The sequence below is a fragment of the Triticum aestivum genome, chromosome 3D (assembly GCF_018294505.1).
Source record: "Triticum aestivum cultivar Chinese Spring chromosome 3D, IWGSC CS RefSeq v2.1, whole genome shotgun sequence".
NCBI lineage: Eukaryota > Viridiplantae > Streptophyta > Magnoliopsida > Poales > Poaceae > Triticum > Triticum aestivum.
The window spans coordinates 346,833,035-346,838,000 of record NC_057802.1 but is presented as its reverse complement, the minus strand read 5'-3'; the positions used below and the strand labels follow the sequence as shown (position 1 = coordinate 346,838,000).

The 4,966-nt window shown below is 52.4% G+C and overlaps 1 long non-coding RNA gene across 1 annotated transcript; it reads right to left on the bottom strand.

Annotated features, from left to right (window-relative positions):
• Positions 1-882: 882 nt before the first annotated feature.
• Positions 883-2,487, bottom strand: LOC123074622 (uncharacterized). The gene is made up of 2 exons (XR_006436020.1): positions 2,325-2,487; positions 883-2,236 (listed from the first exon to the last, which is right to left on the bottom strand). It is a non-coding gene; the product is annotated as an uncharacterized lncRNA (long non-coding RNA).
• Between the last annotated feature and the right edge of the window lie 2,479 nt (positions 2,488-4,966).

Sequence of the window (4,966 nt, the reverse complement as noted above, 5' to 3'; positions counted from 1 at the left end):
GCTGATCTGATGGCGACCACCACCCCCTCTCTCTCAAGTGAACAAGCGGCCAAAGGCGCACACCGCTCTCACGTCAGTCAAGCGGCAGTGGCGGCACAAACGCAACATCAACGTACGCACGTTGGGCGTGGCAAGTCCCGCGCGGCACGGCGAGGATCCGGTGCTCGGCATGGCGGTCAAATCCGGGCATGTGGGCGGGCGGTGGGTGCCTGCGTGGGGTTGCGGTGACCCGCACGTCTTGCGCGCACGGTCGGGTCTGATGGCAACGTCCCACCCTCCTCCTTCTTCTTCTTGTGTTGACGTGGATCTCTTTCTCTTGTTTGTTTGAGGCCCGGTTCTTGATTGGGGTTGATGATCGTTCCAGCTTTGCTTGCATTTCCTCTTCCTTCTCGACATGGTCTCTCAACTTCTTACGGAATGGTGCGTTCCACCCGCTACATTGCCTACATGGTCACGGACACAAAAACTTGGCACCCGTAGCCGTAGATTAGAAAACTTTTTTCTCGTGGTTATCCAGACGTCATAGTCATCATCTCCTAACCTCGAGTATCGACGACTCCAACTTCACTATTGAGAAACACCAACGCACCCATCATCACAAAGGAACGCCCCACGTCCACACGCGCCGATTCACCGCAGCTGGCCACCACAAAGTCCGAGAGCTAGCTTCAATTTCAGCGACTTGACTTGTTATCCTTTTCTTTTACCCGAGCGACTTTACTTGCTGAAGAGCGCTGCCCTTGTAGGGTTACGCAAATAGTTACCGAAACAGAGGCAAACAGAACCAAACAAGACAAAGTATTTAAAACTAGAGCCTTTCAAAAAGAACTAGGTATTCAAAGAAACCTTTGAAAGAAAAAATTATTGGGTCACTTCTCATTCTGCAGTCAGCGCCTCCATATTTAACTGATAACTGACATGGCAATCCAATTATATCACAATAATAAATTACATAATGCCTGTAGAACAAATTGCCCCCTCCTGATGTAGCTCTTGATGCATATCCCTGACAAGGAAAAATGTGGAGCACATGATTTGACAACGGATTGATCGTCTTCTTCCCCTCCAGCCATATAGGGAAGCAGCTGTCCGGAGGAAGCAATCCAGATTCAGAGTAACCACCATCAAGATCAGACACAAGTCCTATAATTCGGCAGCCGTACCACGAAAAAACCGGATGCATGGCTGGCCTGGAACCCAGCTGGAACTTGCGCTAGGGGCTGAATCAGCTCCTGAGATAAATCGCCGGGATTGGTTTTCCTCCACTCAATGACGCAATGATCATGAGAGTAATACTGCCCGTTGCAAACAAGATTGGGTGCGTGCATGCCTGCTGTCACTTCGAGATCAAATTTTGTCAAAAGGAAGGGGCCTTCACGGCTTCTTTATTCCGGGCCTTGGAAGAGATTTCGAAAATCCAGCGCTATCATGGTGCGATTGGCCGCTGGATAAGAAATGGCTTTCGCATGTTGACCAGAATAACAAATTTCTCAAAGCATGTGGATGGTGGTTTAGGTGGGACTACTTTATTATTATTATTATTTTGGTTGGGGACTACTTTATTATATCCCTCAGTCAGTGGAAAAAAACTGATTTGGAATTACGTTCAAAATTTGCTTCACTCAATAACGGGGGCAACCCTGATCGAGGTATGGAATCAACAACTAGGATGCGATCGGCTCGGCTCGGTGTGGTTTACAAAGCAAACTTGTGAGACCAGTAATTCTTTCGTCACGTACTCCGTCTAATGCAGGGTAACATGTACAGTACTAGCTAGCAGCCTACCACGGTTGGTGAAAAGGATTACGTGCGTGCGGCGATGCGCAAAGCAAACTACCGGCTAGTAGTACATGATAGTAAAAGGAAGGTACGAAGGACCCGGGCGGGCAGCGTGCCGGGTGGCCACGTCGCAGCGGGCGCCGCAAGCGCGGATCACGAGCGCGCAGAAAGCCGCGGCCATGGCCGTCCGTCGCGGATGGGTCGTCGGAGAAGGATGTGACATGCACGTACCGGTAGGCGTGGCCGTAGCGGGCGAACAAGTCTTCACTGCACCTCTGTCCACCCGGTCGACGCGCCACGGGACAGGGAGACGAGGAACAGTCCCGCATCGCCGTGATCCCCTCCTGCTCACCCGGACTATCCAGTTGTTCAGCTTCATCTTACGGAACTCCATCGCTCGGGTTACCTGTCCATCTCTTGAACCCGTGTATACCATCATCTTTTACGTGTTTGCTATCTGCAAATTGCCCGGAAATGCAACTTGGCGCAGTCCATTCAACGGGTAGAGAAAGAAGGCGAGACGCGGCCCGAGGCAGGGGACTAACACTGTTGGCCGCAGCGTCCGCGGCGACGCCGCCAAGAGGCCAGGCCCGGAGCCAGCGACGCCGTGGCTGGCCGCGATGTCGCCTGCGCAAGAGACTCGAAGGTCGATGGTTCGAGGTGTGGCGTGGTCTATCGACGCCAGAAAAGAAGAGTGGTGGAGCGGAGGGTTGGGCATCTCGAAGAGATTTTTTTTCAAAACTATGACGTATTTTATAGCAAATTCAGAAACATTAGCATGCAGTGAAGAAAAGAAAAATTCAAAACTAGCACCCCGTCGGTCACGCGTGGGCCGAAAAGGGTGTTTTCGGCCTCCCCTTGGCTGAAAAGGACTTTTTGGCGGTGCCTTGCCCAAAGAGGTGGGTACCTGGACCGAAAAGACCTTTTTGTCAGTAATAGGTCGAAAAGTCCTTTTTGGTCAGCAGTAGGCCCAAAAGTCCCTTGTGCCCACCTTTTCACGTTAATGGTTGGGCGGAGTTGCATGGCTCCACTCTTCAGCTTACATTAGGCCGAAATGTATTTTTTTTTAAATTTTGGCATATAAATAATGTGCAACTATTGCCCACCCAGATATTGAGGGGAAAGGGTTGCGCGATTTTTTTTTTCAATGCCTAAGATGGGCAATGGTTGGGGGAAAGGGTTGCGTGAAAATATTTTTTTTTAATGTCTAAGATGGGCAATGGTTGCACAGTATTTATATGCCAGAATTTAAAAAAATACATTTCGGCCTAACGTAAGCCAAAGAGTGAAGCCATGCGACTCCGGCCAACCGTTAACGTGAAAAGGTGGGCCCAAGGAACTTTTCGGCCTACTCCTGACCAAAAAGGACTTTTCGGCCTACTGCTGACCAAAAAGGTCTTTTCGGCTCAGGTACGCACCTCTTTGGCCAAGACATGGACGAAAAGTCCTTTTCGGCCAAGGGAAGGCCGAAAACACCCTTTTCGGCCCACGCGTGGCCGACGGGGTGCTAGTTTTGATTTTCTCCATTGCATGCTATAGTTTCTGAATTTGCTATAAAATACGTCATAGTTTTGAAAAAAAATCAACGCGGAACCTCCCGTAACCGTCTCGACCGCGTTGTCTGGACCGCGGAAGCCATCCAACACGGTCTTGTATCGGTCCGCAAGGGGGGTCCGGACGTGATCTCACTCACAAATCAAAGACAAACGCGGGGGAGGTTTGTGGGAGTCCGGACCAATCCCACCCCTGCTTCGGACCACCCTAGCCCACCAAAACCCCTCCTCCCACACCCCCGCATTCATGCCGCTGTAGAGCACGCCGCTCAACATTGAAGACGGCTCAGGGTGGACGTGACCTCTCACTGCCTCTGCCATTGAAGCGGCGCGCCGACCGAGGGCGCTGCCCGCGACGCGCCTCCGGTGTCAGCGTCTGTTCAATGTCGGAAATGCGTGAGTGGAGGGACGAGACGGATATCTACCGCGCCCGTTCAATGCCGTTGTCCGCCTGTATGCCGCCATTAAGCAAGGTCGCCGGCCGAGAAACCCACTCCGTGCCGCGCATAGACGCACCCGGACATCTCGCCTCACCGGAATCCGCTATATAATGGCGGCCACACCCGGTGTTGGGGATATAACCCCATGATATGACCCGCCTAGTTTGGTCGGGTCATCCAATGGCGGCTGATGAGCAAGACTCAAGATGGGCTGTGACATTCAAGACCTCAAGGCCTGCAGGGCGGCTCATAGAGTGGAACACCTCAGGGTCTAGTACTTGAAGGTAGCGGCTCGTGGCCCAGAAGTATAAGTCGCCGATGGAAGCTTCCTTACTTAGGAAGTAAGACAAGTAGGAAACATATTTAGACACGGTTTGTAATACGGCCCGTGCTCTGTTGTAAGCCCAGGGCCTCAACCTATATATAAAGGGGAGCCCCTGAGGCAGAAAGACTAAGTTACAATCTCTCGAGTACTAGGTTAGTCAAGTCGCACCCTTGTAATCGAGATCACAATCATCAATAGCAATCAAGCAGCAGTAGGCTTTTACCTCCACCGTGAGGGGCCGAACCTGGGTAAACCCTAGTCTCTCGATTCCGATCAACCCCGTTCAAGCTTCCACTTAACGGCGATGGCCTCACAACTAAGTCCTTTCACGAGGACATCTGCCGTGACAAGACCATGACAGTTGGTGCTTATTGTAGGGCTATCGCTCGGTGGCGTTGAGTTCTTGGAGGGAGCTCTCCCAGGTATCGAGGGATACACGATCGGTCGCATGACCAAGAGTAGCAATGGTAAGCTCTACATCGACGACTCAGGTTGGGGCCCCGAGGCCGACTCGATCGAGTACGGGTACCGGGTCCCCTTCGGCAAGAACCACGTCTTCATCGACAAGATCGGCGAATCAGGACCCGAGCCGGACATCTGCACCGACATTGTCGAGCCGGCTCGGTGCATGCAACCCGCCGGCCGGAATCACGTTTTCGTTGGCTTCACCCAGGGGGTTGACCTCGCCGACAATTCAGCATCGGGCAGCGACACCCTAGTCTACTCCGACGGCGAGTAGTCGGTCGGGGAGACAGAGTCAATCCGCCCGTTGTACGGCCGCATGCTTGGGTCCGCTCCGATGATGAGTCGGCCTCACTCGACCATGAGTCTGTTGGGGAACGTAGCATGCAATTTCAAAAAAATTCCTA